At 36.6% G+C, this 12,146-nt stretch overlaps 1 protein-coding gene across 1 annotated transcript in view; it reads left to right on the forward strand.

Annotated features, from left to right (window-relative positions):
- Nucleotides 1-855: 855 nt before the first annotated feature.
- The window catches only part of LOC124356560 (cadherin-related tumor suppressor), a 428,185-nt gene continuing 416,894 nt past the window's right edge, over nucleotides 856-12,146 (forward strand). The window contains 1 exon segment of the mRNA XM_046807631.1: nucleotides 856-1,136. The gene's annotated coding sequence lies outside the window, so the exon portion shown is untranslated.

Raw genomic sequence — 12,146 nt, forward strand, 5'->3', positions numbered from 1 at the left:
TTAACTTTTCGTACTACAAATGTTTTACATTTCTTAATCTTTTTAATATATATTCAATTCCTGTAAACATCACGATAGGTTTGAAATAAATATTAATAATAAAAATGTAGCATAGTTTAAAATAAATTTAACATAATGTCAATATCTCCTTCACCGAAAGTCATTGTTAATACGCGATCAAAATCGAATAATACTGGACATCATGATTATCTAATTACTACTACCAGGTAGTTTTGTTTAAAGGCTGAACCAATTTTGAGTATTTTGCGGAATTAATGGTTCTAACCGCTGCGCTTCCTGGGTTTACACGCATTAAAGTCTCCCCCAGAATGTCACACATTCCGATTTATTACACGACTAAAGAGAGATTCGATTGGAAAGAAGTTTACCTCACAACCGCGAACAGACGGCAGTAATAAACTAACCACAGTCGGCGGCTTGACCCTAAAGGATTTTCAACATTTGTCGTCACTAGTTGTGAACGAGTCGTGAATTTTAATTCGCCCCACTAATGAAGTACTTTTTATGAACGCGATATGGGGGAAGCGCGTGGTGAAGGCATCGAATAACAAGCATTCCTTATCCAGAAATGATAACCAAATTTCCGAAGAGGTCAATGACCACAGCACGCGGGGACTGTCTGTCCCGTCGGGGCGAGGAGAGGGCCACTCTTCCGGAGGAGAATAGCTAGAGTGTAATGTGGCCTATAAATGAAAACCGAGGCTCAATGCGGAACTTAACTATATCAAAGGATCTATTAAACGAGAGAGAAGGCAGAACCGTCCGCGTGCGCTAGAGAGAGCGCGAGAGCCGTGCACAATCCGGCAACAGCGCGAGGTCCCCATTGGTCGAGCGGATAGTACACTTCTCTCTCCGTCCTTGTTGCACAATGCGTGTTCCTCGGTTCCTCCGTCTCCCTTGCGCTTTCTTCTCACGTTGATGGAAAAAAGCGGACAAAACAACGACAAACAACAACAGCCAGATTTCATACGTGAGAGGACACGGGAAGGTGCTATCGCAGTGTTAACGTGTACCAGTGTGTCGTGAGTGTGTGCGGCAAGGTCACATCTCGGAGCGGTCATGTTGATGTTACAGTGATTTGTGATACCCTCTGAAGGATAAGGACCAGTGCGCAGGTATGTGGCTTTACTTTCCTCCCCTGATCGGTGCCGGATAACTCGGCTCCACAGACCCACAATCCCTGTCCGATCCCGTTCCGTTTCGTCGGAGTCACTTTCAACCGATTCTTTTAGGTTAGGTCTGTTGGTCCTGAACCCGCCGCCCTGCTGCCTCGCATTCCAAGAAGGTTGTCACACTATTCTCAATTGTTTTCTGGTTTCTCGCGGCCCCGGCTGGTTCTGCCTCTCAAAATTAGTTGTGGTACCCGTTTGGGCATTCTCGTCATCATTATGTTACTAATTAGTAGATATAATGAACTTTAGTTCAAACACACATGACTTTTCAATTATACGACTTAACTATATAAAATTAGCAGGAGACATATAAGATATTAAATATTATAGTATTAAAAACATTCCAAGTTGCATCTAAACCTAACTTATATAAATAACTCGTTTCTCTAAATTCCTCTTTAGTAAAAACGGCAATCGCAAAATGTATACAAACACTACTTCAAAATTATTATCTTCAAATTGTTATAATGGAATCCAATAATGTAAATAATAATGATGTGGGAAATAAAACAAGTAACTGATTTGAATGATAGAAACGGAGTGTGACGGCCCTTTTAGAAATATTATGAATTTGACCTCCTTTCTTACTATAAAACAAATTAGTTTATGTAAATAATCTGGAAAATATTCAATAAATCGTTTTTATAATGACATATTACTTATAAATCATTGCAGTAAGGCAGTCATTTCAAAACATTCATATTGACATAACCTCTAACACGTTCTAAGTTATCGTTCAACACCGACACTGTCAATTTAATGGCGTCTGGTTACTTTACTACTATCTTTGTCATAAATCGTTAATCTTTAATAAGGAATAAGGTTTTGCAAATCATGAACAGACTTTTTGAGAAATTTTGGCATGTCTACAGTTAGCTAAATTTGTTACTTTCAATAGGCTGAATTTAAACAAAATAAATAAGTAGTTAAGTTATCTAGTACCGTACTCGTAAATATAAAGATAATACCAATTTATCGAACTATCTTTGACACACTATCTTGATCATGTAGACTAACATATACCTATTCAATCCTACGTTATTTTTGGACTAAAATTGTTATCCTATTGGAGAGAATAACTCTTACATTTATGAGGAATGTATTGAAGTACACTTCATACAATTCTAATCTTCATTGCAAATTTACACAACGAAAGTTTTATTGTAAGCCTAGTTACATTCATAGACAATAGAAATTCAATTGAAGAATAACAAAATTAGAATAGCTTAATAAAATTAAAGTATATACTAAACAAATATTTATTCCTTATAATGGTTCAAATAAAATAGATGTCTTTTTCTAGTTTTCAGTAAGTTTACTTAAAAATTAATAAAAATAAAATGATTAAATAAAGCATGTTAGATAATACAGAACAGTGCATCTGAAATTGAAAGCGGTAATACGAAATCTTTAGAAGCGATAGAAGAATATCAAGTGAATGCACCGGTGAACAGACGTGTTTATCAGACTGATGGTCATGTTTGCCGTGTTGTAAACAAGTGTGATATTGTTTAACGCTAGGTTACGCTTACACAGGCACAGGCGGTCTGAGTTAATTGTCCTGGAAATAGCTATATTATCAGCGTGCTTTATGGTCTGTCTGTACCGAACTGTATGATGTACATTTACACAGCTTTTGAGGTTTCTGTCAAGTTTGCCGTGATGTAAACAAGTGTTATATTGTTTAACGCTAGGTTACGCTTACACAGGCACAGGCGGTCTGAGTTAATTGTCCTGGAAATAGCTATATTATCAGCGTGCTTTATGGTCTGTCTGTACCGAACTGTATGATGTACATTTACACAGCTTTTGAGGTTTCTGTCAAGTTTGCCGTGATGTAAACAAGTGTGATATTGTTAAACGCTAGGTTACGCTTACACAGGCACAGGCGGTCTGAGTTAATTGTCCTGGAAATAGCTATATTATCAGCGTGCTTTATGGTCTGTCTGTACCGAACTGTATGATGTACATTTACACAGCTTTTGAGGTTTCTGTCAAGTTTGCCATGATGTAAACAAGTGTGATATTGTTTAACGCTAGGTTACGCTTACACAGGCACAGGCGGTCTGAGTTAATTGTCCTGGAAATAGCTATATTATCAGCGTGCTTTATGGTCTGTCTGTACCGAACTGTATGATGTACATTTACACAGCTTTTGAGGTTTCTGTCAAGTTTGCCGTGATGTAAACAAGTGTGATATTGTTAAACGCTAGGTTACGCTTACACAGGCACAGGCGGTCTGAGTTAATTGTCCTGGAAATAGCTATATTATCAGCGTGCTTTATGGTCTGTCTGTACCGAACTGTATGATGTACATTTACACAGCTTTTGAGGTTTCTGTCAAGTTTGCCATGATGTAAACAAGTGTGATATTGTTTAACGCTAGGTTACGCTTACACAGGCACAGGCGGTCTGAGTTAATTGTCCTGGAAATAGCTATATTATCAGCGTGCTTTATGGTCTGTCTGTACCGAACTGTATGATGTACATTTACACAGCTTTTGAGGTTTCTGTCAAGTTTGCCATGATGTAAACAAGTGTGATATTGTTTAACGCTAGGTTACGCTTACACAGGCACAGGCGGTCTGAGTTAATTGTCCTGGAAATAGCTATATTATCAGCGTGCTTTATGGTCTGTCTGTACCGAACTGTATGATGTACATTTACACAGCTTTTGAGGTTTCTGTCAAGTTTGCCATGATGTAAACAAGTGTGATATTGTTTAACGCTAGGTTACGCTTACACAGGCACAGGCGGTCTGAGTTAATTGTCCTGGAAATAGCTATATTATCAGCGTGCTTTATGGTCTGTCTGTACCGAACTGTATGATGTACATTTACACAGCTTTTGAGGTTTCTGTCAAGTTTGCCATGATGTAAACAAGTGTGATATTGTTTAACGCTAGGTTACGCTTACACAGGCACAGGCGGTCTGAGTTAATTGTCCTGGAAATAGCTATATTATCAGCGTGCTTTATGGTCTGTCTGTACCGAACTGTATGGTGTACATTTACACAGCTTTTGAGGTTTCTGTCAAGTTTGCCATGATGTAAACAAGTGTGATATTGCTTAACGCTAGGTTACGCTTACACAGGCACAGGCGGTCTGAGTTAATTGTCCTGGAAATAGCTATATTATCAGCGTGCTTTATGGTCTGTACACCTTTTGAGGTTTCTGTTATGTTAACCCCTACTGTGAACTATTGTGTTTTGTTTGGTAGGTTACACATTCATACGCACAGGCGATCTCGGACATTACAGTTATGTCTATGTAAACTGGCCAAGATACATTCACCAGTTTTTATACTTTAAGTTTACGAGTGTGCCTTCAAACGCTTTTAAAATTAATTATTTTAAATCTTATGTAAATTATTCGGTGTTAAAATGTGTTTTGTATTCAGATTAACTGTGAACTGTTTCAATAATCTTTACTCGTACTTGATCCGACACATTTGTCTTGTGTGAAGAAATATAGCTGGTATAATTGCTAAAAATGTCCTCGATAATCATAATATCTTCATCTTAAACACAGATTGTGTTTTTACACGAAACTGTATAATTGATAACGAAATTATTGATAGAAATGTAGGATTTTTTAGCTTATATATTTGAGAGAAGGCTTTGTCAGATACATAATATTTCTGGCATCACTGTTAATAATCACAACACGCAGTTAAATATCTACCACAAGACATAGCTCACAAACCAAGTACAAATGATCTACTGTACTACATTGTAATGACATATAACGTATATAATATTCTGTAAAATGCATGAATTCAATCGCAAATAAACCATAATATATATCAAATAAACAGTACATCATTTCAGTAAAAAATATAACATAATAATAAACAGTTAGCTATCAATAACAATTCTCTAACATCACTCCTAGTTAAACAAGAAAAAACAAAACTAACCGTATCTTATAAGTGCATATTATGAAGAATTTCTACGAAACCACTTAGTTGCTAAATACAGTAAGTGAAAGTTAAAGTTGGTATTTTAATTTGAAGTGTAACCTTTGCTATATAAAAGTATGTTACAACAAAAATTTAAATCTAGATGTGTTTTTTGTATCTGTCAAGCGCCTAATAGGGTATAAACGATAAAACAATGATTGAAAACCACCTTTTTGATATCTTTTTTACTAAAAACTGGTTTTAGTAACAATGCTTAGAAATAAATTAATAATATGGAAAAAGTATTGACATATTTAGCCTGTACATTACGTGTAGAAGCCAAATTAAATATAAATTTTCAATTGCATGGTCGCCGATCACAAATGGGTTGACGGGCGGAAGAGAAACGGACAGAGATTTTTTCGAGAGCCATTTTCAACCTAATGTGTACCATAGATTGTTTATCGGTTGCACTAATTTTGTCAACAGCCACGAGATGAACGGTTTGTTCTTACGTGGCCGTGACTCCGAACAATCTATATACTATAATCTTACTTTGTCATAAGTTTTGCTCAAATAAATATTTTTATTCTTTTTACCCGTTTTACACCCTTCGAGCTTAACTACTTAACTTACAGTTCTGTGACCTATTTTATTCAATTTATCAGTTCAAAACCCGTAAGAAACGATGGAAATCGCCCCTTAATCTACCTTATCAGGATTTCAGGATGACCTCGTTTAAATGGTGAGTTAAAATCCTAGCGAAAGGTTGCTAGCCGTAACTCGCTAACGAACCATTCCGGACCCATGTTTATATAAACTTTTGTCGTAATTTTTACATGTACAATGAGCTCCCACAGTTTCTGCGTATCTTCGTAACTCACCCTGTATCAACTTTTAACTTCACATACTTTCAAAACCTACATACTTAAAATTAAGGGCTATTTTTGTAAATCTGCGGCAAATACTAACCAAAGGACAACAAATGTGCTAATTTTTGAGTAGTATTAACAGGTCTGGAAAGATTATGTACATCTATGAGTTTTTTTATTCTTCAACCTTTCAAAATGTTCCTGTAAAATCATACTGCAAACCGCACGAGTCTAAACTTCCCACAATGGGTTTCCTCACTTTAAGCTGAAGGTTTTTAGAAACCTCTTCAGTAGGGAAGCTTTAAAATGCGCATCCAACTTGTTGATGTGCTCAGAAGTACACACCTTGCAAACCGCACGAGTCTAAACTTCCCACAATGGGTTTCCTCACGTTAAGCTGAGGGTTCTTAGAAACCTCTTCAGTAGGGAAGCTTTAAAATGCGCATCCAACTTGTTGATGTGCTCAGAAGTACATACCTTAAACCGCACGAGTCTAAACTTCCCACAATGGGTTTCCTCACGTTAAGCTGAGGGTTTTTAGAAACCTCTTCAGTAGGGAAGCTTTAAAATGCGCATCCAACTTTTTGATGTGCTCAGAAGTACATACCTTGCAAACCGCAAGAGTCTAAACTTACCACAATGGGTTTCCTCACGTTAAGCTGAGGGTTTTTAGAAACCTCTTCAGTAGGGAAGCTTTAAAATGCGCATCCAACTTGTTGATGTGCTCAGAAGTACACACCTTGCAAACCGCACGAGTCTAAACTTCCCACAATGTGTTTCCTCACGTTAAGCTGAGGGTTTTTAGAAACCTCTTCAGTAGGGAAGCTTTAAAATGCGCATCCAACTTGTTGATGTGCCCAGAAGTACACACCTTGCAAACCGCACGAGTCTAAACTTCCCACAATGGGTTTCCTCACGTTAAGCTGAGGGTTTTTAGAAACCTCTTCAGTAGGGAAGCTTTAAAATGCGCATCCAACTTGTTGATGTGCCCAGAAGTACACACCTTGCAAACCGCACGAGTCTAAACTTCCCACAATGGGTTTCCTCACGTTAAGCTGAGGGTTTTTAGAAACCTCTTCAGTAGGGAAGCTTTAAAATGCGCATCCAACTTGTTGATGTGCTCAGAAGTACACACCTTGCAAACCGCACGAGTCTAAACTTCCCACAATGTGTTTCCTCACGTTAAGCTGAGGGTTTTTAGAAACCTCTTCAGTAGGGAAGCTTTAAAATGCGCATCCAACTTGTTGATGTGCTCAGAAGTACTTACCTTGCAAACCGCACGAGTCTAAACTTCCCACAATGGGTTTCCTCACGTTAAGCTGAGGGTTTTTAGAAACCTCTTCAGTAGGGAAGCTTTAAAATGCGCATCCAACTTGTTGATGTGCTCAGAAGTACTTACCTTGCAAACCGCACGAGTCTAAACTTCCCACAATGGGTTTCCTCACGTTAAGCTGAGGGTTTTTAGAAACCTCTTCAGTAGGGAAGCTTTAAAATGCGCATCCAACTTGTTGATGTGCTCAGAAGTACATACCTTGCAAACCGCACGAGTCTAAACTTCCCACAATGTGTTTCCTCACGTTAAGCTGAGGGTTTTTAGAAACCTCTTCAGTAGGGAAGCTTTAAAATGCGCATCCAACTTGTTGATGTGCTCAGAAGTACACACCTTGCAAACCGCACGAGTCTAAACTTCCCACAATGGGTTTCCTCACGTTAAGCTGAGGGTTTTTAGAAACCTCTTCAGTAGGGAAGCTTTAAAATGCGCATCCAACTTGTTGATGTGCTCAGAAGTACATACCTTGCAAACCGCACGAGTCTAAACTTCCCACAATGGGTTTCCTCACGTTAAGCTGAGGGTTTTTAGAAACCTCTTCAGTAGGGAAGCTTTAAAATGCGCATCCAACTTGTTGATGTGCTCAGAAGTACATACCTTGCATAAATGTATGTTGTGTTACGTAAAGAATTAACTAAACATACTGAAATAAAATCATAGTATAGTTAGAAATTAGCATCATTCGCTTCCTATCTCTTGTGTATATTACAGAATATCGGAAATATATGAATACATTCAAAGTATTTTACTAAAATGTTCTTGGATCTTGAAATTTCTTGAGCCTCAGGCGAGACATACATAAAATATAACTATACATCTTATACCAATTATGCTTGTGCTGAACGATAAAAATAAATTATATGCTTTCCAACAAATCTGAAATATCTTTGAATCCATGTAAATGTTAAACATAGAAATCTTGAAATATAAGTAAAAAATATTTAAGGGTTCTACTTGTGGACTCAATGTATTAAAGTTATTCCAATTAGATTTCTATTGAACATGCAATATTATTTAATGTGGTGAATTTTAAGCATTAACTATCAGTATGGTGCATCATATTAATGTAGTTTGTTAAACTAAAAAAGTTATATGCAAATTATTGATATTTTTAAATTTAAATAAATATATACCGCTATACATAGGCGATATAATCTTTTTGACTGGTGAGAAAGAATTCCTAAATTCGAATGACGACTAGCCAAACTTTGTCACGAATGAAATTTTTTTTCTGATCCTATACAAATTAAGTATACGTATACTTACAGAAACTTGTAATATACTTAGGTATTACAAGTAACAATAATGAATATACATTATAATGAAGGTTAGGGGACAGAATAACAATTTAGTTCTTGTATCTAAATATCTATGGTTATACAATGTTAATACTGAAATAGTCAAGAGTGTAATAGTATAGGTTTAAAGCACGTGACCAAGCTGAGATGTAAAGTAAACTCTAGTCGATTAATAAGATCTTGATAGAGCATTCTCAATTTTACTCCAAGGATTGTAAGTCGTTGGGAACCAATTCAAGTTGTAAACAACTGGTTAATAATATAATTGTGCAGTTTAGTAGAACGATATTTACGGAGTGATAAAGACGTTCTTTCGTCCCTGAGTTCCATATTTTCGTCGGTTATCCACTAGTTTTAAATAGTACAAGCTTGAGATCGATGTATAACTTACCAAAAGACATGTTGTATTGTATGCAAAAATACGGCAGAGGCTTCTTGTAACAATAAAAGAAAAAGACTTCGTACAATCCTTTAATATTTCGACGAATGTCGTTCTCAAAAAGGATATAAATATTATCTTAATATTATATGATATAAATATATCTTATTATTAAACGATTTTATGGTATTTTCCTTTTATTGTTAAAAGAAGTCTCTGCCTATTTATTTTTTATACGAGTTGTAATTCATCTGTGAGTACCAAACGACAAGGGCAGCTTTGTGTAGTGCCTCTTCGAACTTTGTAATTTGACACCCTAAAAATATTTTAGAGTAAAATTTCAAACAGTCATTGAGTAAATACAAATTTAAGATAAATTTATGACCACACACAGTTTCAACTAGCGAAATATGTGAAATAATCCGATTCCAAATAATTATTCTATTAGTGGTTCACGTTGGCTGTGAAGAAATATAGTTGTAAATTCTGAATGGATTTTCTTTTAAGAGTCGAAATAAAATACGAGATAAAATGCTATTCAAATCGGAGGTTTATGCTGAAGCAATAGTAATAACACAATTTTACAGCATATTAAAATGATACTGAAAATAGGTAAACGACATAAAGTTGAGAAACCGTTATACAATCTTCCCATGGAGGATGGTATTCTAAAATACAAGAATCGACACGGTTATATATTTGTAATAAAACAAAATAATCCAAAAAAAGCTCAGGGTAGAGGTAGCAGTTACATATTTTTGTAAAGATGAGCTGTAACGGTCTATTAATTAATACGGATACGGTATATCACTTTAATTAATTCTTAAGACCATCAATACCTCATATTTTAACCTCCTACCTTCATATATGGTTCCAACTACTTCGTCTATCATTTTTAGTGATATTTTGTGGTAAGCCTTGTTGAAGATTGCTAATTTATACACATTCATAGTGAATCAAATACAGTGATGCATTTGTACACTTTAAGGAATTCTTGATCACACTACCCCATGTGAGCCTCTTTGGCCGAGGACCTGTCAGTCGTTCATTAAAGCAAATAAAAAAATGAAAAACTTAAGAATATTCAAATGAATAGGATTGCCTCAGTGGACATGCTGTTGTGATAGAGAATTCCCGCAGTGATTTAAGGTGGATAAAAGAAAATTCATTTGGTTTTGAGTAACACCCATATATAGATCTTTCATTTAAAGAACGTATTTTGATTTGACGTAGTTTCGAAAAACATATTTGTATGTATTTCGATCGATATCGCCACCATAGATTATTAAACTCTCAAAAATCATAAAAGCATTATAATGATTGGATTTAGAAAACAGTCGTTAGATTGTTGTTATAAAAAGCTATAATTATTATATTTCTTACAAAATGTTGTAAAGCTTAATATGTAAGCGTCGTAAATGTCAGTTTGAACGTTCATTGAGGAACGTAGGATATGTCCCGTATAGAATCGAGGCCTGTGAAGAATCGTAGCTTGGTTCGATGGCATCGTAAACGTCAGTTTGAGCGTTCATTGAGGAACTAGGATATGTCCCGTATAGAATCGAGGCCTGTGAAGAATCGTAGCTTGGTTCGATAGCATCGTAAACGTAAGTTTGAGCGTTCATTGAGGAACTAGGATATGTCCCGTATAGAATCGAGGCCTGTGAAGAATCGTAGCTTGGTTCGATAGCATCGTAAACGTAAGTTTGAGCGTTCATTAAGGAACGTAGGATATGGCCTCTATAGAATCGAGGCTTGTGAAGAATTGTAGCATGGTTCGCTAGCATTAGCATTAAAAAAATACGACTGGATATCATTGAAGTAAAGGGCTCACTTTTAAAATCATGTTGATAATGATCTAATCAATTTAAGAGCGATCAGATTCTGATGTTCTTCAGATTACTCACCCAAGTGTCACAATAACTTTACGTGTCTTATATGGATGTATAGGTTTAGGAAATTCACAATTAGCACCGGAAACGTATGGAACAATCGTTAAGTTAAGACGATTTTAGACTACAATGAACATGAACATAAATTTAAAGTAAGAACAATGAAAATAAGAGCAATAGAGAAATTATAATTGGACACATGCAACACATGGGATGAATGGGCAGATTACCTGACCGAATTCTTCCATCTAGTGATCACCTTATTCCATCTACTGGCCATCTATTGGTCACCTTATTCCATTCTTACCTTCTAGTGGTCACCTCATTCCAACTACATGCCACCTAATGGTTACCTTATTCAATCTACTGGCCATCTATTGGTCACCTTATTCCATACTTACCTTCTAGTGATCACCTCATTCCATCTACATGCCACCTAATGGTTACCTTAATCCATCTACTGGCCATCTATTGGTCACCTTATCCCATACTTACCTTGTAGTGATCACCTCATTCCATCTACATGCCACCTAGTGGTTACCTTATTCCATCCACTGACCATCTATTGGTCACCTTATTCCATACTTACCTTGTAGTGATCACCTCATTCCATCTACATGCCACCTAATGGTTACCTTATTCCATCTACTGGCCATCTATTGGTCACCTTATTCCATACTTACCTTGTAGTGATCACCTCATTCCATCTACATGCCACCTAATAGTCAACTTATTACTGGCCATCTATTGGGTACCTTATTCCATACTTACATTCTAGTGGTGACCTCACTCCAACTATATGCCACCGAATGGTCACCTTATTCCATCTACTGGACATCTATTGCCCACCTTAATCCATACTTACCATATATTGGTCACCTCATTCCATGTACTGGACATAACATGGCTGCCACGGGGAATCCTTAATTTAATTTACGTATAATGCTTGGATTAGGCAGAACTCTGTGCTGTGGTCAGGGACGATCAGATTCCTAGCCAGAGTGATCGTGCATGAGAAGAAGATGTTATGAGCCTCTACAACTGGTTATCTAGATACTCGGAATCTTGCGTGTCGTCTACTACTATACACAGGATCTCCACTGCCCGAGGATCAATAACTCACAAGGCTTCAACTATTTTACAGACTATATTGGCTTACGGCGTCCGTCATCAGTGAACTGATCCCATGGAACACACGACAAGATAGAGCCGAACCTTTTTTGGAGACGAGAGAGCAGAATTCCGGGACATAGATTTGCGGTTCTTTGATAAATGTAACTTG

Source organism: Homalodisca vitripennis, chromosome 3, assembly GCF_021130785.1.
Source record: "Homalodisca vitripennis isolate AUS2020 chromosome 3, UT_GWSS_2.1, whole genome shotgun sequence".
Lineage (NCBI taxonomy): Eukaryota > Metazoa > Arthropoda > Insecta > Hemiptera > Cicadellidae > Homalodisca > Homalodisca vitripennis.